The 24,247-nt window shown below is 44.3% G+C and overlaps 1 protein-coding gene and 2 pseudogenes across 1 annotated transcript in view; 1 reads left to right on the top strand and 2 right to left on the bottom strand.

Annotated features, from left to right (window-relative positions):
* LOC128774997 (myc-associated zinc finger protein-like) overlaps positions 1 to 13,699 on the top strand; it is a 38,310-nt pseudogene extending 24,611 nt beyond the window's left edge.
* LOC109268710 (cationic amino acid transporter 3-like) overlaps positions 1 to 24,247 on the bottom strand; it is a 215,065-nt gene that overhangs the window by 112,734 nt on the left and 78,084 nt on the right. The gene's annotated exons all lie outside the window — the stretch shown is intronic.
* Positions 815 to 3,758, bottom strand: LOC128775073 (cationic amino acid transporter 3-like; annotated as a pseudogene).

Below are 24,247 nucleotides of genomic sequence, written 5' to 3'. Positions count from 1 at the left end.
ACCCCACACAGTAGAGAGATCTAGTGGAGAAAGTAAAGGAAAGAAGAATCAGAAGTCCTAGAATTTTTAAGTAAATGAAACTTTAGAAATGATCAGTCCTGACCTTTCATGTTACAGATAAATAAGCAGAGCATTGATGGAACTGAGCAGTTTGTTCAAGGTCACATTGATAGTTCATGGTGGAACAACACCAGAACCCAAGACACTTGGGTCTCAGCTGTGCACTTTCAGAGCAGGTGGAATAAAGCAGACAACAGTACCAAAATTTAAAGTCCAAGAATGGAGATATTTCCAAGTAGAAGAACCAACTCCAGGAATATTCAGCATGGGTAGTGGGTTCAAAGCCAAAGTGCTTTGTGCTCAGAGGAAAGCTCTGGTTCCAATCCACCTGTGCACATTCTGTTGTCCCCTCTCACAGCCAAGGCTCAGGCTACACTGCATGCTCAGTGTGCTCTGACACTGCTTCATTTCTTGTGCTTTTCCTGTTGTTCTCTGTGCCTAAGTTCCTCCCTCTTGCCCACATGTGACAAAATCCTATCCATCCTTGTAGAGAGCCCACTCAAAGGCCATTCCTCTACAAAGTCTTCTTTCATTTTACTAGTCACTGTGCCAGCCACAAATGATCATCCTGCACTCTGAATGCCCAAGACACATTATTTGCATTTCCCTTATGACAACACTTTCTACTTTGTGTTACAGCTATAATTTACCCCTTGGATTAGAAGATATGCTCCATAATGGCTTGGGCCATATTTCATCTTTTTCCCCCCACATATCTTGGATTTTATAAATAATGCTGCAATAAACATAGGGATGCATCTATCTTTTTTAATTCATGTAACTAAAATTTTTTGCCCTGAAAAGGACACCATCAACAAAACAAAAAGGCTACCTACTGAACAGGAGAAGACATTTGTAAATGATACATCAAATAAGGGGTTAATATCCAAAACACATAAATAACTTATACAAGTCAACACCAGAAAACCAAGTAATCCAATTAAAAATATGGTCAGACTATCTGAATATACATTTTTCCAAAGAGACATACAGATGGTCAATAGACACAGGGAAAGATATTTACTCCTAGTAATCATCAGGGAAATGTATATTAATACTACAATAAGATATCACTTCATACCTGTCAGAATGACTAAAATCAAAAAGACAAGAAAAACAAATGTTGGCCAGGATCAGGAGAGAAAGGAATCCTCATGTACTATTGGTAGGAATGTAAATTGGTTCAGCCACTATGGAAAGCAGTATGCAGTTTCCTCAAAAAATTAAAAATAGAAATACTCTGTAATCCAGTAATTCCGCTACTGCATATTTTTTAAGTAAACTCTACACCCTATGCGGGGCTCTAACTCATCACCCCTTAGTTCAAGAGTCACATGCTTTACTGACTGAGCCAGCCAGGCACCCCACCACTACTGGATATTTTATCAAAGAAAAGAAAAACATTTTTTATAGTTTTTTAAATAATATTTTTATATTTTTAATGTTTATTTTTGAGAGACAGAGAGAGATAGAGTGTGAGTGGGGAGGGGGAGAGAGAGAGGGAGACACAAAATCAGAACAGGCTCCAGGCTCTGAGCTGTTAGCATAGAGCCCAACATGGGACTCGAAGTCACAAACCATGAGATCATGACCTGAGCTTTGAAGTCAAATGCTTAACTGACTGAGCCACCCCGGTGCCCCATTTTTAATAATGTATTTTTAAAAGTCAGTGAGCAGCTACAGGCACAATGGAAAATTAGATAAGTAAAAAATAATAATAATAAAAATAATAGATACTGGAACTACTGAGTTCAAGGTCTACAGTTTTGGACCTAGTTTAAGTTCAGTTAGAGACCAGGCTGTACTGGATCCCATAGCTGAAGTAGATAGCAAACCCAATCAGCATCCAGACACCAAATTGGGCCCAGGTGGCAGCTGACATCTGCATCATAAGGCAAACATTCACAAAGATGCTCAGTAGTGGGAGGAAAGGCAGAGCAGGGACCTTAAAGTGAAGGGGACTAGAGCTCTGTGGCTGTCTCCAGATGACCCCAGTGATCCCAGTGATGAGAACCAGGAGCAGCACAGCCACTGAAATCCACACTGGGTCTCCAGAAAGCAGAACTGGCCACTGGGCCAGCACCAGGCAAAGGAGAATTAGCAGCAGAGCAAGCAGTGAGGAACATAGACAACCCGGCCAGAGAGTGGAGTGGGGGTGAAGCTGCCTGGAAAAAGTAGTCCCTGTAGAGTCAGCCTCTCTACTGTATGTCCATTCTCCTCCTGCACCTCTGATTCATTTCCCCCACTCCTCCTCTCAGGCTGATACCTGATGATGAGAACACAAATAGCAACCATGGAGTAAGACATCAGGGACCCAATAAGCATGAGGTCCACAAGATCAGTGAGTCCAAAGAAGAAGATCATGATTATTGCAATAATGTAAAAAATTACAATAATCCCATGCTGGGGGATACTCCAGGTAAGGATCCTGGTACAGACAGGGAACAGGAGGCCATCTACTGCCATATCATGTAACAGTTGATATGTGAATAAAATAAGGTCAACCCTATTTCTAAAAAAAAAAAAAACAAAAATACAAACACTACCACATAGGAGGCAGGGGCCCAGCCTATAAGGAGAAATGCCTCAAGCAAGATGCTCCCAGGTTTAAGCTTGTAGTAAGGCACCATAAGTGTAAGTGCTAAAGAGACACCAAAATACAGCACAAAGCAGATGAACAGTGAAATCACAATGCCCCTGGGGATGGAACGTTGGGGGTTCTGGGCTTCTCCAACTCTAGTAACAATTTCCTCAAAACCTATAAATACATAGAAACACGTAGCTGCTCCACGGAGAATCCCCTCAAAGCCAAAAGACACAAACCCTCCAGAGCCCAGAGGGCCCAAGCTGGAGGTGTCATTGAGTCCAGCCATTGCATAGTCCTCTTCTGTGAGCTTCCAGTTGTACAGGTGCCCTTTAATGAAGCCAGAGATGATGACAAAGCTTAGAACCAAAATTTTCACCAATGTGAACATTTTGATAACTGAGGAAATGCAAATATACCACAACTCTGTGAGATACCACAGAAGAAACATAACAATGAAGTCTAGATTGTCTTCTAGAAGGTGGGAAACATGTGGTAAGATAATTTCATGCAGGGTCACACGCAGGTGCTCAAAAGCTAAGAAGAATATGTGTAAAAAAATGACTGCATTAGCACCAATGGAGAGGAGGAGGTTCCAGCCAGTGATGAAAGCCCAGAGCTCACCTATAATGACATGACTGTAGATATATGCCAAGCCAGAATGGGGAACCCGGGCACTAATCTCTGCATAGTACAGCCCAATCAACATAGAAAATAGGCCGGCCACCAAAACACAAATCACAAAAGATGGCCCTGCTTGATTTCTGACCACCTCACAAGCCAGGACAAACACACCTACACCCAGTGTGCGGCCCACACCCAGGGCCACTAAATCCAGAGTGTTCAGGGTTCTCCGTGGGTCATTCTCAGCCACCGGTTCCTTCAGCGTAGGTCCGCCTACCAGTTTTTGACCAAATCTATGGAGTGCCTGACACAGCATCCTAGCTGGAACTGAAGAGGATTCCAGGATCAGAGAGCTGTAGCAAGCCCAGGGAGCAGAGTCTGGGATCAGGTTTGGTGAGTCTGAGTTAAGCCAAGTTGAGTTGGGGCTGCCGAGGTCCGTTACTCAGGCTTCAACGCTGCTACTTTGTATTTTCTGGCATGTGATAGCGCTTCACAATGCCTAAATAAACAATAAATATTTACTGAACAACAGTCTTCAGCCAACTAACCAAAGCCCAGAAGTCCCATGTTACCTGTTGCAGCTCGAGTATCAGAGACTGAAACCAAAAGATTACTAAAAAAACTCAACCCTGCTTTCCCCTGAGAAAAGTGTCAAATATCACCCAACATTCTCCTTTTTACACATTACATGACAAAATCTCATGTGGGTTCATCTAACTCATGTAGCTTCATATACTAATTAAGTTGTAGGACACAGCTGTAGGACACAATAGGGTATGAATTTATTATGCAATAATTCACACATGGGATGTTTGTGTGGTGCTTGAGCATAAGTTATGACACGTTAATTCATGAACTAGAGGAACTTGTTGCAGTTACAGAACCATTTCATAAATATATTCTGAGTTTAAAATACAAATATTGGTCGCAGAGTCTTAAAATTCTTTAGCTCCAAATCAGCTCCCATGGTCAGATGTCCCCCCTTGTCCTCATCCGACATCATCAATTTAGCTGTACTGGTGGCAAAGAATGTACAGTCCAACCTTTTCTTTTACCCATACAGGCCCACAGGGGGCGCTGTGAGAAGAGAGGTAGAGAAAGAGGCAGGGCCTTCATAACTACCTGTAAGAACTAGAGAAACCAGGCTGCCTGGTGAGGAAATACTGGAGAAATAGGTGCATAAGCCAACCATGTGTCCATTACTAAGGGAGAGGAGCCAGAAAGGCCATTTTGTGAATTCTGAGCATTCAGTTAACCTCACCCAAAGTAACCAGGCAAAACTTAATACAATTTTTGTATCCACAATTGTGAGAGTGTGATAGGGAGGAAGGAAAGAAGTAGGTCACCTAGCTCAGTACCTTACAATCAAAACAATTCCTTCTGTATCCTCCCTGTCTGGGTTCCAGGACACAAGGAGAACTCACTTCTGCAGACAGTTTCCTCACTGGCCACACTGTGCTCTATAAACACCCTGCATCATCTGTGATGTCAACTGCCAGCCATCTGGAGACCATGCCCTACTCTGTGAGCTTATATTAAAACACAGACTTGTAATTCACTATTAACTTTCCATGGTAGTTATTTTCCACTCGCTCAAATCATGGTCTTAATATGCCAAAGATATTTTCTTAATGAAGAAACACTACCCTACATGTGGTTCCTCCTTCCTCCTCCTCTGCTGCTGCTATTCAAATGGACCCCTCCTCGAGTGGAACAAGGCTTTGGTGAACAATTCACAGCAATGCCCCAGAAATGAGTAGTGAAGAACAGAGAAAACAAAGTTGAACAGCCTTCACTCTCCTACTATTCAGGCTTTGATTTTGAGAGAATTTTAGGAAATGTCATCAGTGGTTTTTAAAGACAGAAAGGTCAAGTCAAAATTGAAAAGTCTTCTCTACAGATTATCAAAAGGAATCCTAATGCTATGGGTCAAAGCTTCTGTGTACAAATCCATCTAGACTCCTTATTTACCACCCACCAGTGGCAACCAGTTTCAAGGTTATGATTTACTAATAAGCACATAACATAGACAGAGTCAATACTTAACTCATGGAATCTTGCTACACTGTAAATGTCACTGATATGTCCCACACCGACCCCCAGGCTTCAAACCCTTCAGTGCTTCCCACTGCCCTTCCTTCCTAGTCCTTCCTTCCTTCATCATCTGACCTGTGCTGGTTCCTCCAGCCTCACACCCTGTCCAGCTGCTGCTCCAGCTGAGAAATTCCATGTTCACCCTGTTACCTGTCTCTAATACTCTCTTGTCCCTTCACTTAGCTACCCCCTACTTCTCTTTCAGTTCCCAGCTCAAAAGTTGCTTTTCAGGAGCCTCCCCTGACCCTCATGCTGCCCTTCCTATGTGCTCTCATACCACCCAGCTTACCCCATGTGCCATTTATCCTAATGTGTCACAATTCCTGCTCAGCTGCCTGTGCCCTAATCAAAGTGTGAGTTAGATGCTCAATTAATGTTCAACAAAAACTTGTTTAACAAATACACACACTGAGAATAGAAACCTGAAAGAGAACATAATCCAGAATTTCTATCTAATTGACTTTGAGATACATGCTTTTTAGCCAAACAATATTTATAATACGGATCTAGGTAAAGATATAAATGGTATTGCCTTCCTTGTAGAAGACAAGCAGAATGAAAGTGTGAAGGAAAAACAAACTGATGAACCCTTGACCTCACGTCATTAATGGCAGGTATAAGCCACACAGGGTGGCAAAGAATTGCCAAATTTTTTGAAGGCATCATGCTCAGGCCCTATAATATAGGTGGGATGTCCTAAGTCAGAGGTTCCCACTTCAGGGAACAGAGAGAGGGATAATGAAGACACTCAGAAACATTTTCATACTTCATACCCTGCCCTTCTGGAGATTCTTATCCATTAGCTCTGTCCTTCCCATGGCTACTCTAAATCACCCCAAATGACAAGAAATTGTCCTCAATTTCAAAAAGAAGAGATTATAAAAGTTTCTTTCATGGGAAAGCAGCACAGTTTAGTAGTTAGGAGTAAGGAGGCTATGCAGGTACACAGTTCAGGTTTAAATACAACTCAACCTTAGACTATGTACTCTGGACAAATAGTCAACTTCTTGGTGCTTTAGCTTCAATAACAGTCAAATGAGAGTAAAAGTACTCATAGGGTAATTGTGAGGTTTAAGATAAATGATGCCTATAAAGTAGTTAGCTCAGTGCCTACCAAACAATATGTAATTAATATAATCTACCTAATGTTTAATATTGATATCTGATCCAAATCCCCAAACTTTGAAAATCAATTAGTCTTTATAAATTTCTAGCCCCAAAATCATCCACAAAAATTTGAACCTGTTAGCTCACCCTCATGAGATAATGAAACAGTTTATTCCATATATTTTGTCTTGAAATGCTAAGTACCCTAATTAGACACCTTCTTACATGGTACTAAACACTTAGAGGTCCTAGGCTTACTGGGTTACTCCAGTAATGAAAAAAATTCAAGCCTCAGGACACCTGGGTGGCTCAGGTCACAATCTCACACTTCGTGGGTTCAAGCCCCATGTTGGGCTCTGTGCTGACAACTCAGAGCCCGGAGCCTGCTTCGTATTCTGTGTCTCCCTCTCTCTCTGCCCCTCCCTGCTTATGCTGTCTCTGTCTCTCTCAAAAACAAATAAACATTAAAAAAATTTTTTAATGCAAACCTCAAACATCATCATCATCATCATCATCATCATCATCAATATTTTTGACTATGGATGTCTCATTCATAGAAGGGGCAGTGCTGGGTACTGTGCTAAGAGCAACAACCATTATGTCTGAAATTGTGGACTTGAGTCTTGGATCTTCCACTGCACTATATAAACCAGGGTTATTTGCTTGATGTCTCTAAGGTTTTCTCACCCACAAGGAAACTTACCTACTTCACTTGCCTTATAGGATAAACATAAGAATTTGATGAGAAGATACAAAATATCACTCACTGCTGGTGAGACTGTAACTGGGGTCATGATCCTGAAGCAAAATCTTAGTGGAATTAATAATGCATACTCCCTCCCAACTTGCAATCCCTCACTGAGGTAAACACCCCAGAGAAACTCTCTCCTGAATCTATAAGGAGGCTCAGCTGAAAGAGTTCATCACAGGACTGTTTCTGAGTTTGGACTATGCCAACCTCTGTTACTAGAGAAATGTACAGGTAAAATGTGCCACATGTACACAATGAAATATTACACAGCAGTCAGAATTAAAAAGTAGATTAAAGATAACAACATGGGTACATTTCAGAAACAAGTAGCAAAACTAGAAGATGAGGTATACAGCACAGTTACATTTATATACATTTATTTTTTTTCCAATATATGAAATTTATTGTCAAATTGGTTTCCATACAACACCCAGTGCTCATCCCAAAAGGTGCCCTCCTCAATACCCATCACCCACCCTCCCCTCCCTCCCACCCCCCATCAACCCTCAGTTTGTTCTCAGTTTTTAAATCTCTTATGCTTTGGCTCTCTCCCACTCTAACCTCTTTTTTTTTTTTCTTCCCCTCCCCCATGGGTTTCTGTTAAGTTTCTCAGGATCCACATAAGGGTGAAACCATATGGTATCTGTCTTTCTCTGTATGGCTTATTTCACTTAGCATCACACTCTCCAGTTCCATCCACGTTGCTACAAAAGGCCATATTTCATTCTTTCTCATTGCCACGTAGTATTCCATTGTGTATATAAACCACAATTTCTTTATCCATTCATCAGTTGATGGACGTTTAGGCTCTTTCCATAATTTGGCTATTGTTGAGAGTGCTGCTATAAACATTGGGGTACAAGTGCCCCTATGCATCAGTACTCCTGTATCCCTTGGGTAAATTCCTAGCAGTGCTATTGCTGGGTCATAGGGTAGGTCTATTTTTAATTTTCTGAGGAACCTCCACACTGCTTTCCAGAGCGGCTGCACCAATTTGCATTCCCACCAACAGTGCAAGAGGGTTCCCATTTCTCCACATCCTCTCCAGCATCTATAGTCTCCTGATTTGTTCATTTTGGCCACTCTGACTGGCATGAGGTGATATCTGAGTGTGGTTTTGATTTGTATTTCCCTGATAAGGAGCGACGTTGAACATCTTTTCATGTGCTTGTTAGCCATCCGGATGTCTTCTTTAGAGAAGTGTCTATTCATGTTTTCTGCCCATTTCTTCACTGGGTTATTTGTTTTTCAGGTGTGGAGTTTGGTGAGCTCTTTATAGATTTTGGATACTAGCCCTTTGTCTGATATGTCATTTGCAAATATCTTTTCCCATTCCGTTGGTTGCCTTTTAGTTTTGTTGGTTGTTTCCTTTGCTGTGCAGAAGCTTTTTATCTTCATAAGGTCCCAGTAATTCATTTTTGCTTTTAATTCCCTTGCCTTTGGGGATGTGTCGAGTAAGAGATTGCTACGGCTGAGGTCAGAGAGGTCTTTTCCTGCTTTCTCCTCTAAGGTTTTGATGGTTTCCTGTCTCACATTCAGGTCCTTTATCCATTTTGAGTTTATTTTTGTGAATGGTGTGAGAAAATGGTCTAGTTTCAACCTTCTGCATGTTACTGTCCAGTTCTCCCAACACCATTTGTTAAAGAGACTTTTTTCCATTGGATGTTCTTTCCTGCTTTGTCAAAGATTAGTTGGCCATAAGTTTGTGGGTTTAGTTCTGGGGTTTCTATTCTATTCCATTGGTCTAGGTGTCTGTTTTTGTGCCAATACCATGCTGTCTTGATGATTACAGCTTTGTAGTAGAGGCTAAAGTCTGGGATTGTGATGCATCCTGCTTTGGTCTTCTTCTTCAAAATTACTTTGGCTATTCGGGGCCTTTTGTGGTTCCATATGAATTTTAGGATTGCTTGTTCTAGTTTCGATAAGAATGCTGGTGCAATTTTGATTGGGACTGCATTGAATGTGTAGATAGCTTTGGGTAGTATTGACATTTTGACAATATTTATTCTTCCAATCCATGAGCAGGGAATGTCTTTCCATTTCTTTATATCTTCTTCAATTACCTTCATAAGCTTTCTATAGTTTTCAGCATACAGATCTTTTACATCTTTGGTTAAATTTATTCCTAGGTATTTTATGCTTCTTGGTGCAATTGTGAATGGGATCAGTTTCTTTATTTGTCTTTCTGTTGCTTCATTGTTAGTGTATAAGAATGCAACGGATTTCTGTACATTGATTTGGTATCCTGCAACTTTGCTGAATTCATGTATCAGTTCTAGCAGACTTTTGGTGGAGTCTATCGGATTTTCCATGTATAATATCATGTCATCTGCAAAAAGCGAAAGCTTGACTTCATCTTTTCCCAATTTTGATGCCTTTGATTTCCTTTTGTTGTCTGATTGCTGATGCTAGAACTTCCAACACTATGTTAAACAACAGCGGTGAGAGTGGGCATCCCTGTCGTGTTCCTGATCTCAGGGAAAAAGCTCTCAGTTTTTCCCCATTGAGGATGATGTTAGCTGTGGGCTTTTCATAACTGGCTTTTATGATCTTTAAGTATGTTCCTTCTATCCCGACTTTCTCAAGGGTTTTTATTAAGAAAGTGTGCTGGATTTTGTCAAAGGCCTTTTCTGCATCGATTGACAGGATCATATGGTTCTTCTCTTTTTTTTAATTAATGCGATGTATCACGTTGATTGATTTGCGAATGTTGAACCAGCCCTGCATCCCAGCGATGAATCCCACTTGATCATGGTGAATAATTCTTTTTATATGCTGTTGAATTCGATTTGCTAGTATCTTATTAAGAATTTTTGCATCCATATTCATCAGGGATATTGGCCTGTAGTTCTCTTTTTATACTGGGTCTCTGTCTGGTTTAGGAATCAAAGTAATACTGGCTTCATAGAATGAGTCTGGAAGTTTTCCTTCCCTTTCTATTTCTTGGAACAGCTTGAGAAGGATAGGTATTATCTCTGCTTTAAATGTCTGGTAGAACTCCCCTGGGAAGCCATCTGGTCCTGGACTCTTATTTGTTGGGAGATTTTTGATAACCGATTCAATTTCTTCGCTGGTTATGGGTAGGTTCAAGCTTTCTATTTCCTCCTGATTGAGTTTTGGAAGAGTGTGGGTGTTTAGAAATTTGTCCATTTCTTCCAGGTTGTCCAATTTGTTGGCATATAATTTTTCATAGTATTCCCTGATAATTGTTTGTATCTCTGAGGGATTGGTTGTAATCATTCCATTTTCATTCATGATTTTATCTATTTGGGTCATCTCCCTTTTCTTTTTGAGAAGCCTGGCTAGAGGTTTGTCAATTTTGTTTATTTTTTCAAAAAACCAACTCTTGGTTTCGTTGATCTGCTCTACCGTTTTTTTTAGATTCTATATTGTTTATTTCCGCTCTGATCTTTATTATTTCTCTTCTTCTGCTGGGTTTAGGCTGCCTTTGCTGTTCTGCTTCTATTTCCTTTAGGTGTGCTGTTAGATTTTATATTTGGGATTTTTCTTGTTTCTTGAGATAGGCCTGGATTGCGATGTATTTTCCTCTCAGGACTGCCTTCGCTGCATCCCAAAGCATCTGGATTGTTTATTTTCATTTTCGTTTGTTTCCATATATTTTTTAATTTCTTCTCTAATTGCCTGGTTGACCCACTCATTCTTTAGTAGGGTGTTCTTTAACCTCCATGCTTTTGGAGGTTTTCCAGACTTTTTCCTGTGGTTGATTTCAAGCTTCATAGCATTGTGGTCTGAAAGTATGCATGGTGTAATTTCAATTCTTGTAAACTTATGAAGGGCTGTTTTGTGACCCAGTATATGATCTATCTTGGAGAATGTTCCATGTGCACTCGAGAAGAAAATATATTCTGTTGCTTTGGGATGCAGAGTTCTAAATATATCTGTCAAGTCCATCTGATCCAATGTATCATTCAGGGCCCTTGTTTCTTTATTGACCGTGTGTCTAGATGATCTATCCATTTCTGTAAGTGGAGTGTTAAAGTCCCCTGCAATTACCACATTCTTATCAATAAGGTTGCTTATGTTTATGAGTAATTGTTTTATATATTTGGGGGCTCCGGTATTCGGCGCATAGGCATTTATAATTGTTAGCTCTTCCTGATGGATAGACCCTGTAATTATTATATAATGCCCTTCTTCATCTCTTGTTACAGCCTTTAATTTAAAGTCTAGTTTGTCTGATATAAGTATGGCTACTCCAGCTTTCTTTTGGCTTCCAATAGCATGATAAATAGTTCTCCATCCCCTCACTCTCAATCTAAAGGTGTCCTCAGGTCTAAAATGAGTCTCTTGTAGACAGCAAATAGATGGGTCTTGTTTTTTTATCCATTCTGATACCCTATGTCTTTTGGTTGGCGCATTTAATCCATTTACATTCAGTGTTATTATAGAAAGATACGGGTTTAGAGTCATTGTGATGTCTGTATGTTTTATGCTTGTAGTGATGTCTCTGGTACTTTGTCTCACAGGATCCCCCTTAGGGTCTCTTGTAGGGCTGGTTTAGTGGTGACAAATTCCTTCAGTTTTTGTTTGGGAAGACCTTTATCTCTCCTTCTATTCTAAATGACAGACTTGCTGGATAAAGGATTCTCAGCTGCATATTTTTTCTGTTTAGCACACTGAAGATCTCGTGCCAATCCTTTCTGGCCTGCCAAGTTTCAAAAGAGAGATCAGTCACTAGTCTTATAGGTCTCCCTTTATCCCTTGCTACTTTCAGAATTTTCTCTTTATCCTTGTATTTTGCCAGTTTCACTATGATATGTCGTGCAGAAGATCAATTCAAGTTACGTCTGAAGGGAGTTCTCTGTGCCTCTTGGATTTCAATGCCTTTTTCCTTCCCCAGTTCAGGGAAGTTCTCAGCTATTATTTCTTCAAGTACCCCTTCAGCACCTTTCCCTCTCTCTTCCTCCTCTGGGATACCAATTATGCGTATATTATTTCTTTTTAGTGTATCACTTAGTTCTCTAATTTTCCCCTCATACTCCTGGATTTTTTTATCTCTCTTTTTCTCAGCTTCCTCTTTTTCCATAACTTTATCTTCTAGTTCACCTATTCTCTCCTCTGCCTCTTCAAGCCGAGCCGTTGTGGTTTCCATTTTGTTTTGCATTTCATTTAAAGCATTTTTCAGCTCCTCGTGACTGTTCCTTAGTCCCTTGATCTCTGTAGCAAGGGATTCTCTGCTGTCCTCTATACTGTTTTCAAGCCCAGCGATTAATTTTATGACTATTATCCTAAATTCACTTTCTGTTATATTATTTAAATCCTTTTTGATCAGTTCATTAGCTGTTGTTATTTCCTGGAGATTCTTCTGAGGGGAATTCTTCCGTTTGGTCATTTTGGATAGTCCCTGGAGTGGTGAGGACCTGCAGGGCACTTCCCCTGTGCTGTGGTGTATAACTAGAGTTGGTGGGCGGGGCCGCAGTCAGACCTGATGTCTGCCCCCAGCCCACCGCTGGGGCCACAGTCAGACTGGTGTGTGCCTTCTCTTCCCCTCTCCTAGGGGCGGGATTCACTGTGGGGTGGCGTGGCCCGTCTGGGCTACTTGCACACTGCCAGGCTTGTGGTGCTGGGGATCTGGCGTATTAGCTGTGGTGGGTAGGCAAGGTGCATGGGGGCGGGAGGGGCAGGCTTAGCTTGCTTCTCCTTAGGTGATCCACTTCAGGAGGGGCCCTGTGGCAGCGGGAGGGAGTCAGATCCGCTGCCAGAGATTTGGCTCCGCAATGTTCCCCATATTCCCTAGCATGATTGCTGCCCCCTTTTCCTTGCAGGGCTTCAATCTCCCTGGTGGGCACCTCATGAACTTCTTCTACCCACTTTAGTGTCTCGCCCAGAATCCCCTGCAGGTTGGAACTGAGCTCTACTCCAACCATCTTCTTTGCTTCCTAGGGCTCACCCAAGTCCACTCCAGCCCTCCTCGGTGCCCCCATTCAGGCCACAGCCCCTCCCACTATCACTGCAGGTTTCTCCACGTGGATGTGCTACAGGTCACGATGCCACCCAGGAGTCAACCCCCACCACTGTTGCCCTTGCTGCTGCACCCTTGGCTTTTCCACCCTTTTCACGGTGGACACAGTGGCTCTGAAGTCCCCGTTGCCCTCCCCCACCAGTGTCCACGCCAGTAGCCCAGACCACGTTCCTGTCTCTGTGGTCACCAACACTGCAGCCATGACATCACCATTATAGCCCTGATCTGGATTGCCACTGTGGCCTGGGTGGCACCTGACTGGGAGAAGAAGACAAAGAGCAAAGGGTCCTACACGTGCGCCCTTGCTTCAAGGAGTTCCAGATGGCTGCAATCTCCTGAGGCATCAGGCCATCCACACAGGCGCCAAGGCTGGCCATGTCCCTTCCAGTACTATGGAGATGCCCACCATGGTCCCCCTAAGTCTCCTGAGCATCCCTAGCTGAGCTGAGTGGACCAGTGGGGGAGGGAAAGATGAGAGTGCAAGTAGTTGAGTAGTCACAGGGGCCACAGAGGCCATGGTGTTGGGTGGAGTGTGACCCGGACCCACCCTGGAAAACACATCCAGAGAAGCACACCTGTGACATGCTTGGCAAGGCCTTGGTGACCTCTCCCACCCAAGCCTAGACAAGCTATGACTTCAGATGAGGAGTTCTACCCATTACCAATGTTCCTACAGTGATGCAAGTGCAATGACGGTGGGGGCTACTACGTGTTCCCATGCTACAGGACAGGATGGCGCAGTGCACAAGCCCTGCAACTACTCCCACTGTGGGAGACCGTCTCCCTCAAGATCATCTCAACAGCCATGTCCCACAAGTGCCCTCCACAGACAGCCCTTCAAATGTGACCTATGTGAGGCAGCTTTTCCCAAGAAGGACCCACTGTGGGCGTACACAGTGTGACTCAAGGAGAAGGTGCCATGTCATGTGTGAAGGAAGATGCGATCTCGGCTTATATTTTGGACCACAGGAAGGTGCACTGCCAGGACCCTCATCATGTCTGTGAGTTTTGCAACCAAGGTACCGGTGAGGTCTGTCTTAGAGCAGCAGCTGCAGTGGCAGTGGCACCCTCTTCCCCCAGCTGTGGGCTCCCTCTAAGCCCAAGGGGCAGCCTCTCAGCCACTTCCCTCCTAGCCCTGGTGAACTATCCTTTGGAGGCAGGGAGAGTGGAAAGTGTAGGAAGGTCCCTTGGAGTCCTCTCCTCTTCCCCTCTCTCTTCCCAACACCTCCTCGCTACTTTCCCCATCAACCATATAGCCTCCAGAAGGAAAGGAGGAAGACATCTTTCTTAGGGGAATTCACTAGGTTTTAAGGATTTGGTTCTCCTGCACCTCTCTCCTCCCTGAATCCACACACACCTGTCCCCTCAGTTGTGTTAAAGTCCCGGGTAGTGGGCAGGACTGGAAGAGCACAGGAGTGGCTAGTGTCCTCACCCTTCTCCTCCCTCCACCCTCCCCCTGCCCTGCCCTTCCAGGGATGTGTGAGCCCCTCCTTGATGGTCCTTCCTCTTCCTCTTCCATCCCCACTACTCTCTGCTGTCTCTCCCTGGGGAATTGGTGCTTTTCTTTCTTTAAGGGGGGGAAGAAGGGAGGGACTCAAAGATTCTGTCACACAGACCAAAAAAACGTGAGACTTGGAGTAGGGGCAGAAGCAGGGACGGCAACTGTAGTAAGTTCATAAGGTGGGGTTGTTTGGGGCCAGGCCCTAAACATCATTTTACTAGTATAACTATCAGAGTAAGACAAGTCAAGGGAGCAAAAGAAAGAGCCACTAGGGCCAGAGGTAGGACAAGAGATAGAATTTTGGTGTTCAGGGTAAACTGGGGTGGGGGAGAATCTAGGGACTATAGATGCTTACCAGAAGTGGGGGGATGAAGCCACAGTGTCTCCATTCCTCTTCCCCTCCAGCTCCAGCTCTGGCCTTTTTTTCTCATCCCCCTCCCATAGGACAGAAGCTGTGGCCTTGCCATGTCATTGTGTTCCTCTGTCCCCTGCATGTTCCCCACCCTCACTCCCTCCTTTTTTGTGGGCCCCATTACAATATTTTAATTCAAAAAAAGTAGAAATGAAAAGAAGTGACCAAGACTGGCAGGGTGGGGGGAATCAGAGGATAAAGAGTGGGGTCATAATTCTGTCTTGGAGGAGTGGACACAATGTGGTGACATGGAAGGTGGAGCCCATGCATGTGATTTCACATGAAGTATCTGAAAATTGAAGGGTGAGGGAAGAAGTAAGGAGGCAGGGATGTGAACCAAAGACAGGGGAAGAGGCAGGAAAAGACAGAGATAAGAGAAGCAAGAAAGAGAGATGGAAGGGAGGGCAAGAAAGGCCTGTGCAGCCTCTCCATAGGCAAAGATCCCTGTGAACCCTGGATAGTAGCCACGTTTGGTGTTGGAAAAAGGACTTTAAAAGGCAGTGAAGGCCTGGCACCAGATGTGTATTGTGATTTACCATAATCCCTGAAACACTGCTGCTACATGATCACACAAACGTTCCTGAGAGCAGGCTCGGACCTGGCCATTGCTGGTGAGACCCTCCACCAGAGGGGCTGAGTGGGTCAAAGCTGCAGGGCCCTCAGAAGTAAGGGGTATGGAAACACAGCCCCATCTGAGATAAAACTCAGGAGGGAGCTGCCTCCTGGAAGCTGATGACTTGGTTGTGAACAGAGTAGAAGCAGGGAGTGGATGGAGGCCAGAGACAAAAGAGGGGTGCTTGATTGCCAGTCAATGGGAGCACAGAGTTCTGATACCATAGACTGGGTAGCTGGGTAAAGCCATTTTCACCTCTCCCATGCATGCGCATACACACACGCACACCACAACGATCCACCCCAGTAAGCTAAGAAGCACCATCTAGTGGAGGAAAGAGCTGTTACACCACTCCCTGTCCAACTGCGCCTACCACCCTCTAGAGTAACACCACAACTCTCTTTCCCTGCTTAGTTTAGAGATTATAAAGTGCTTCATAGATTGACTTCTAGGGTTTCAATTTCAATCGTATTCCATTCTATTCATTGGTCCATCTATTCAATTTCTTTCTTTTATTATTCTTGAATACAGAAAGAAAAAATTTATTTTTATTTTTATAAAAAGATTTCTCTCTACTTTTTTCTACTATATTTTTTGTTTTTTTATTTTTTTTAATTTGTTAAATGTTTTTTATTATTTTTGAGAGAGACAGACAGAGTACGAGTGGGAAGGGGCAGAGACAGAAGACACAGAATCTGAAGCAGGACCCAGGCTATGAGCTGTCAGCACAGAGCCCAACATGGGGCTTGAATTCATGAACTACGAGATCATAACCTGAGTCAAAGTCAAACACTTAACCAACTGAGCCACTTGGGTGCCCCTATTTTTTACTTTTTTACAAAATTTTAAAATTGTTTTTACTTTCATCATTTCATTTTATTCTATTTTATTGTATTTCTTTTTTTATTTTCAAATGTTTCCTTTTTTTCTTTTTCCTTTCTTTTTCATTTTCTTTCCTTTTCTCTATTCTATCAAGCTTCTTTCAACAGCCAGACCAAAACACAGCTATGATATAGTATTCTATATTTGATTTTTTGTGTTGTTTTTAATTTATTTTTTTAATTTATTAATTCTTTTTATTCCTCCAAAATGACAAAATGAAGAAATTCACCCCCAAAGAAAGAACAGGAAGAAATGACAGCCAGGGACTTAATCAGCACAAATACAAGCAAGATATCTGAATCAGAATGTAGAATCACGATAATAATACTAGCTGAGGTTGAAAAAAGCATAGAATCCTTTTCTGTGGAGACAAAAGAAGTAAAATCTAGTCAGGACGACATTAAAAATGTTATAACTGAGTTGCAATCGTGTATTGATGCCATGGCGACAAAGATGGATGAGGCAGAGCAGCAAATCTGTGATGGAGAGGGCAAACTTATGGAGACTAATGAAGCAGAAAAGGAGAGGGAAAATAAGGCAAAACAGCACAATATAAGAATTAGAGAATTCAATGACTCTTTAAAAAGGAATAACATCTGAATCATAAGGTTCCTGGAAGATGAAGAGAGAAAAAGGGGTAGAAGGTTTATGTGAGCAAATCGTAGTGGAAAGCTTTCCTAACCTGGGGAAAGACATAGACATCAAAATCCAGGAAGCACGGGAAATTCCCATTAAGTCAAACAAAAACCAACCATCAACAAGGCACATCATAGTCAAATTCACAAAATAAACAGACAAGGAAAGAATCATGAAAGCAGCAAGAGAAAAAAAAAAAAGTCCTTAATCTATAAGGGAAGACAGATCAGGTTTGCAGCAGACATATCCACAGAAACTTGGCAGGCCAGAAAGGAGTAGCAGGATATATTCAATGTGCTGAATTAGAAAAATATGCAGCCAAGAATTCTTTGTCCAGCAAGGCTGTCATTCAAAATAGAAGGGGAGATAAAAAGTTTCCCAGACAAACAAAAACAAGGAGTTCATGAACACTAAACTGGCACTGCAACAAATTTTAAGGGGGACTCTCTGAGAGGAGAAAAGATTAGACAAAACAAAACAAACAAACAAAAAAAGCAACAAAGACTAGAAAGGATCAGAGAACACCACCAGAAACTCCAACTCTATAGGGAACACAATGACAATAAATTAATATCTTTCAGTACTCACTCTAAATGTCAATGGACTAAATGCTCCAATCAAAATACATAGGGTAAAAGAATGGATAAGAAAACAAGATCCATCTATATTCTGTTTACAAGAGACCAATTTTAGACCTAAAGACACCTTCAGATTGAAAGTAAGGGGATGGAGAACAATCTATCATGCTAATGGTCATCAAAAGAAAGCCATAGTAGTCATACTTATATCAGACAATATAATTTTAAAATAAACACTGTAACAAAACAAAGCAAAACAAAACAAAACAAAAAGACCTTAACAGAGATGAATAAGGGCATTATATCATTATGGGGTCTATCCACCAAGAAGACCTAACAATTGTAAACATTTAAGCCCACAAATACATAAATCAATTCATCATAAACATTCAGAAATTCATTGATAATAAGAAATTGCCTAGAATATTTAGTTTTATAAATCTCTTCAACTATACACATTTATTTTGCATATATTTTTATTTTATGCTCAATAACAGGCAACAGAATCAGGTATTAATACTTCTATTTTACAGATAATGAAACTAAGGCACAGAGAGGTTAAGTAACTTGCCTCAAGTCACAGAGCTGGTAAGGAGCAGAGCAAAGAATCAAATGACTGCAGTGTGATGCCCGCTCCTGCAGGTGAGTCCTGCAACTTCTGCCCTGGGAAGCAGCTAGTCTTGGGGCCTGGTGTGTGAGGGAAAAATTACTCCCCAGAGGGCAAAAGACCTGCCTCCTGTGGCCCTTCTCAGCATGTTCTGCCTGGAAGAGCTTGGCCAAGTTGGGGCCTCATCTGGAAAGTGGGGAATTCATACCTTACCTTCTGAAGATGAAAGGCTAAACCAGATCATTTACTGAAGGTCTTTGAGTTTTAAAACACAGAATTCAGTCCATGAAAAGGGTAGGTGAAGGGTGTAGCCAGGATAAAGTTCTCAAAGCCTTCAGTCTTCCCATTACCCCTCCCCATCCCCATCCCTGTCTCCCTCTCCCTCTTTCTGTCTCCTGACCTTCAGGGTCCTCTTCCCCACCTGCTTAAGTCCTGGAAGCTGTCTCCCCCAGCCATGGCTCACTATCCTATGCAGTACAGGCTCAGTCAGCCTCACAGCCTATGAGGACACATCAAGGCCAGAGACATCAGCCTAGCTTCCCAACATCTTGCCCACCCAGCCAAGAGTCACTGGGGAGCTACAACCATGGAATATTTTACATTTCTGCTACACATCTCTACCACCTGTGACACCCATCACATCCCACCACTGGAGGGTGGGCTCTCCTGGCCCTCCAAGCTTTATGTCTCTCCAGCAGATCCTGTTTCCTCCATCCCTCTAACACACTTTTCCCAAAACACACACACACACACACACACACACACACACACACACACACACTTCCTTCTCATCCAAGGTCCACTTTCCCTACCCCCAAGATCATGCATTTACTGAGAGCTCTGACTTATCTCATCCTCTCCTTTCCATTTCTCTGCTCCTTGTTAACCAAATGAGTATCATTCTCCTTGTCTCCTAGGAAACCTTCTAGACTTGTGTGTCTTCCTCCATCATCCCATCTTTGGTCACTGCTGTCTCCCATCATCTGAGTCATGGGGTCTGGTCCAGTTGTCCTTGACCAACTCAGCTCACAAACATTTGCTGAGGGAGGACCCAGAGCACTATGCCTCTCTGTCTTGGCTCTCAGCCTCATCTTACCAGCTGCCAGGATCTCCCACACGGTAGGGCCCTTGATTCTCCCTCTGGGTCTCCCCTCAGTGTCCAGAACACATAGAAGGCAGAGTGTGTGACTCACTGATTCAGCTCCCTAGGATAAAAGAGGAAACAGAGGAAGAAAACCAACCAGGGACATCATCTTAGCCTACACTGTCCTGTGAGGTGCCTGTTTTCCTGGCACTCCAGGAAAACAAGCAGCTGGAGGGAATCCATCTCTAGTGGGGCAGTGCTTTCCTTTAGAGATCCTAGGGCGTGTGTGTGTGTGTGTGTGTGTGTGTATGCATGCACATATATGCACACACACCTGACATGCACAGAGGGGAAAGGAGGATGTGTTTGTGAAACTCCAGCAGCCCAGGTCCTGTCTGGAGGTGAGAGTATTTAGAAGCTAGACTCCCAGACCCTCTGCAGCCCCAGCAGACACAGGCCCATGACTGCAGGGACAGAAGGCAGCCAGCGCTGCCACCATAGGTGAATGCATGCTGGACCCTGGGCAGGCTCCATCCTCCCTGGGTTTGAATTTGCTCCAACCAGGGTACAATTCACATGGTTTTCTGTGTTCTGTGCTTCAGTCCAGTCCCCATCTTCCCTTTTTGTCCACACTCATGGGCATTTCCTGTGTTCAGAGCTTAGAGCACTTGTTAGGCTGAACCATAAGAAATTCCTGGTAATCAGTTGGTTGTGGTTTCTACAGTCCACTGCTTTTGCTTTTCTCTCTTCTAAACATTTTTTTACACAGGCTAAGGAGACAGGGGAGCAGACTGAAGAAGGGCAAATAATAAGAGCTAATATATATTGAGTGCTTACTATGTACCCAGCATTTTGCATCCTTAGTACAGTGTTATTTTTTACTACAGTCCCAGGAATTATTTCCTGAATACCCTGCAATTATTTCCCACCTTTTATAGGTGAGTGGGTCCAGGTGGAGAGGCTACATGGGGAGGAACAGGGCTGGGATTCTAGCTCAGCTCAAGACCTCCTGCTTTGCCACGGCCCCCCACAACCAGGGGAGTCCTGGCAGAGACTGGGAGCCAGAAGGCAATGCCTGAAGCTTCACATCAGGATGGGGAGGAGGACACAGGCAAAACTGGAACTCTGGAGAGGCCAGAAGAGCCCCCATGGATGCAACATGGGCAAAGGCCAGGGACCACACCTGAAACCCAATGGGAGAAGGGCCAGTCAGAGAAAGAACTAGGTCAGAAACACCACTAGGGCAGATATGGGAAGAGGAGTTGGAGGCAGCCAGGGGCAGAGCACAGGACTGAGGAAGAAGCACCTGCAGGGTGCAGCCAAGGCACGTGTAGACAGAAGTGCGGTGACTTGCAGTAACCATGCTACAGATCCAGGACAGCAAGGCGGGGGAAATAGCAGTGGCACAGGGAAGGAAAGATAAAGTCCAGGTGAGAGGATAAAAATCAGGAAGGAGGGAGAGAACCTGTGGAAGAGATATGGGATTGAGGTAAGTGGAGGAACCCAGGTTAGAGGCTAATTGTGCAGAGGGGGAGTCAGAGTCATCAGTGAGGAGGGAAAGAAATGGGAGTGAGATGGCAGAATAGCAGAAGGAGTGAAGGAAGGAGTGCATGAGTGGCACACACACACCTCAAAGCAATTGTCTGGTCATTGGTTCCAAGATCAAAGGCAGCACCCCAGCCACATCACCCCAAACCCTGGCAAGTGTTTGGATGGGATTGATCAAAGGGCCTTAGGGCTCAGACAGTGGGAAGAGAAAGGGAGGTCATGAGCCAGTGTGTGTGTGTCCTTCTGTGCCTGGCAGGCCTATGGGTACCTGAGAGTGTGTGTGCATGTGAGTGCACCTGCTCCAAGGAGCAGCCTGTTGCCTGCAGGACTCTATGTCTGTTCTCCTCTGCCTCTTCATGAGTTTGTCCCCAGCAGCAGGAGTCTGTGATTCATTTATACTGTTTCTAGTCTCTCCAGGCAAAGCACTTTGCCCGTTTGCTGTTTGCCTCCTTGCCATGACCTCAGCAGGGACAGATGGAGCCAGGAAGGGAGAGAGAAGGTGATGCTTGGGCAGTTAGTACTTCCCCCACTCCTACTGCAGACAGGAGCCCCCACACTCACACACACATAAACACAGACACATACACAGCATACACCTTTGCACACAGCTACCCACCACAGCATGCAGCCAAAGAAAATACACACACAAAAAAAAATGATACACCAATCACACAGGACCAGAAGACACACAAATGAACAAAGGTACTCAGACATATGAACATGACAATCACCCACACAAATGGAGAGATAAGAGCCTGGGGCACAAAGTCACTTGATGCAACATCACCTGGATGTATATCTTGCCCCACAACACATACAAACACAGAAGACATGCAAATCTGGGTATACACTTCTCCAGACAATTGTGCACATCCACATCACTGCCTAACACATCTCAGGGCACCCTGCAGTGGGCTCCAATATCTCTGCTAGCAAATTCAAAACACCCAGCGTGGCTGTCAATATCTGCCACTCTTCACTACCTTTCATGCTGGTTCCCAATCCAAGTATTTAGTACAGGCCAGTAAAGCTGTCTCCTGCCTGCCTTATAGTTTGCTTATCCTACTTCAGAAGCAAAATAGAGATTCTACTCCTCTTTTCTTCCTCCATCCCATGTCCTCTTGGCTTTCTCCTTCTACACCCCATTCATGAATCCTGTCTTCCAGGCAACCTTTCCTGATGAACTAACTGACTCTGATTCTGAATTTGCCATTGTCCTTTGCACTTGTTGGTCTGTGCTGGGTCAGTGTCACCAGGTTACTTTGCATATTAGTTGACATGGAGGGAACTGTAAGCTCCCCAAGGGCAGGACCACTTGACCAATGATTTCAGGCAAATGCTGGTCTCAGTGGTCCAGTACCAGGCTTGGAATGTTCCTGGGAGTATTATTACCTGGTTTCACAGACAGAAAAGTTATGCCGGGCCCCAGCAGCCACCACGAATGTCTCCCTCTGTCACATGCTGCAAGCATCTCCTTCAAAATGATCTTTCAGAGCCATTTTGGAGGAGGGCACATCCTCCACTGTGTCCTCCCACATTCACCTTGTATTTAACTGGAAATATGGCTTCCCAGCTGGGTCCTCCACTTTTTCTCCAGCCTCGGAGAAAACTTGACAATTCTCAATAATTAGATCCACCCTAAAGGACAAACATGTGCCTCTGGTGAGGATGCTCAGAGCTGTGCTGCAGGCTGTGAAGACAATCCCCACAGAGGATGCCAGGTGACCAGGCACCTGCAGCAGCAGTTGTAAGTGCGCCAGTGAAGAAGATGGTTGTGTGGAATAGGTTCATTGTACTTAAAACAAGAGAGAGACAAGGTAACCCTAAAAAGCCCTCACTGACCACCTCCCCACCTCCCCACAGGGCTGTTTCATCCCAGCCCAGCCCCTCTGAGGAGACAGGTGCCCTCCTTGTTTTCCCCCTTTCCCCTCATCTAATTCTCCACAGCCTGTCCCTCTCCCTGCCCCTCTCTCCCTCCTGCAGTGAGAGGCACCCTCCCTCTCGCTGTCTCTCTGCACACCCTCCTCCATCATATTCCTTCTCCTCCTGTTTCCCTCTGTCTTCTGTCCATTTCTCTACTCTCTTCTCCACTCTCACTTTTTCTACCTCTGATCTCAGTCTCTGCCATTTCTTGTCCATCTCAGTCTTTCTGTAACTCGCATCTTGTTCCTGTTCTCCCCCCTCCACCTCCACTGCTCAGAGCAGTCCTTCAGGCGGGGTGTGGGGTCTCCTTCAGCACTGGAGGACTCTGCCATTTTGTATGGAGCTCTGAATAGTTGTGTTCCTGCCATACACACACACACACACACAGCAGCAGCAGCAGCAGAGTCCTTGACTCAGAGTCCGCATCCCACTTTCGGCAACCTCTCACTGCCTCTTTCTCTGCCCCCCACCCCCTCCTTTCCTTCTCTGTCTCCCTCTCCCTCCATCTCTGCTTGCACTTCTCTGGCTACCTCCTCAGCCCTGGCCCCATGTCCATGGATCGGTCTTTGGCTTTGGGTCTATGGCTACCCCTTGAGCCTGAGTCCAGCTCCTGTCTCTGAGTCCCTGTATGACCCTACTATCTCTGGCCTCTAGGTGTGTCTGGGTGTCTATTTTGGATCTTTCTTTCTGCTCTCTGGATGTTCCTCTCTTTCCTCTCTCCTGTCTCTGGGTCTGACTGCCTGTCTCTGTTTCACTGCCCACTGTCTCTGTTGACTCTGTGTCTTGGTCTCTTGGACACTCAGGGTGCTAGAACCTGATCTGCCTTACAAGTCCCAACTGTTGGACTTGGCTTGAATTTACTGAGCCTTTCTGTCCCTGTCCCTGTGTCCATCTCTCCCCTTTTGTGCACCCTCCCCCTGTTGCCCTGGAATTCCAGAGGTGGGCTGGCTCAGAGGGCACAGAGATGAGGGCAGCCCTTTGTGTGGAAGGTGGTCTGTGCCAGGTTAGGATGCACTTCCAGCTCTGACTGCAGCACTCTGCTTCTCACAGAACATTCCCCAGGATCCAGATACAGGTCACTTCCCTTCCTGCTATGCTGGCCCGACAGACCTTGAGGCTGGGCCCTTCCCCTCCCTAATCCTTCCACTGGGAGCCACTGGAAATTCTGGAAGGGTACTCCAGGTTCCCTTTGGCCATGTATCTACATGACTGGAGTATTCTGTGAGAAGAAGAGTGAGGAGAGACAGGAGACCCACTGCA

The sequence above is a fragment of the Panthera pardus genome, unplaced genomic scaffold, assembly GCF_024362965.1.
Source record: "Panthera pardus isolate Hobbes unplaced genomic scaffold, ASM2436296v1 HiC_scaffold_6, whole genome shotgun sequence".
Taxonomy (NCBI): domain Eukaryota; kingdom Metazoa; phylum Chordata; class Mammalia; order Carnivora; family Felidae; genus Panthera; species Panthera pardus.
The sequence above is the reverse complement of the archived record's forward strand: the minus strand, read 5'-3'. Positions and strand labels throughout refer to the sequence as shown.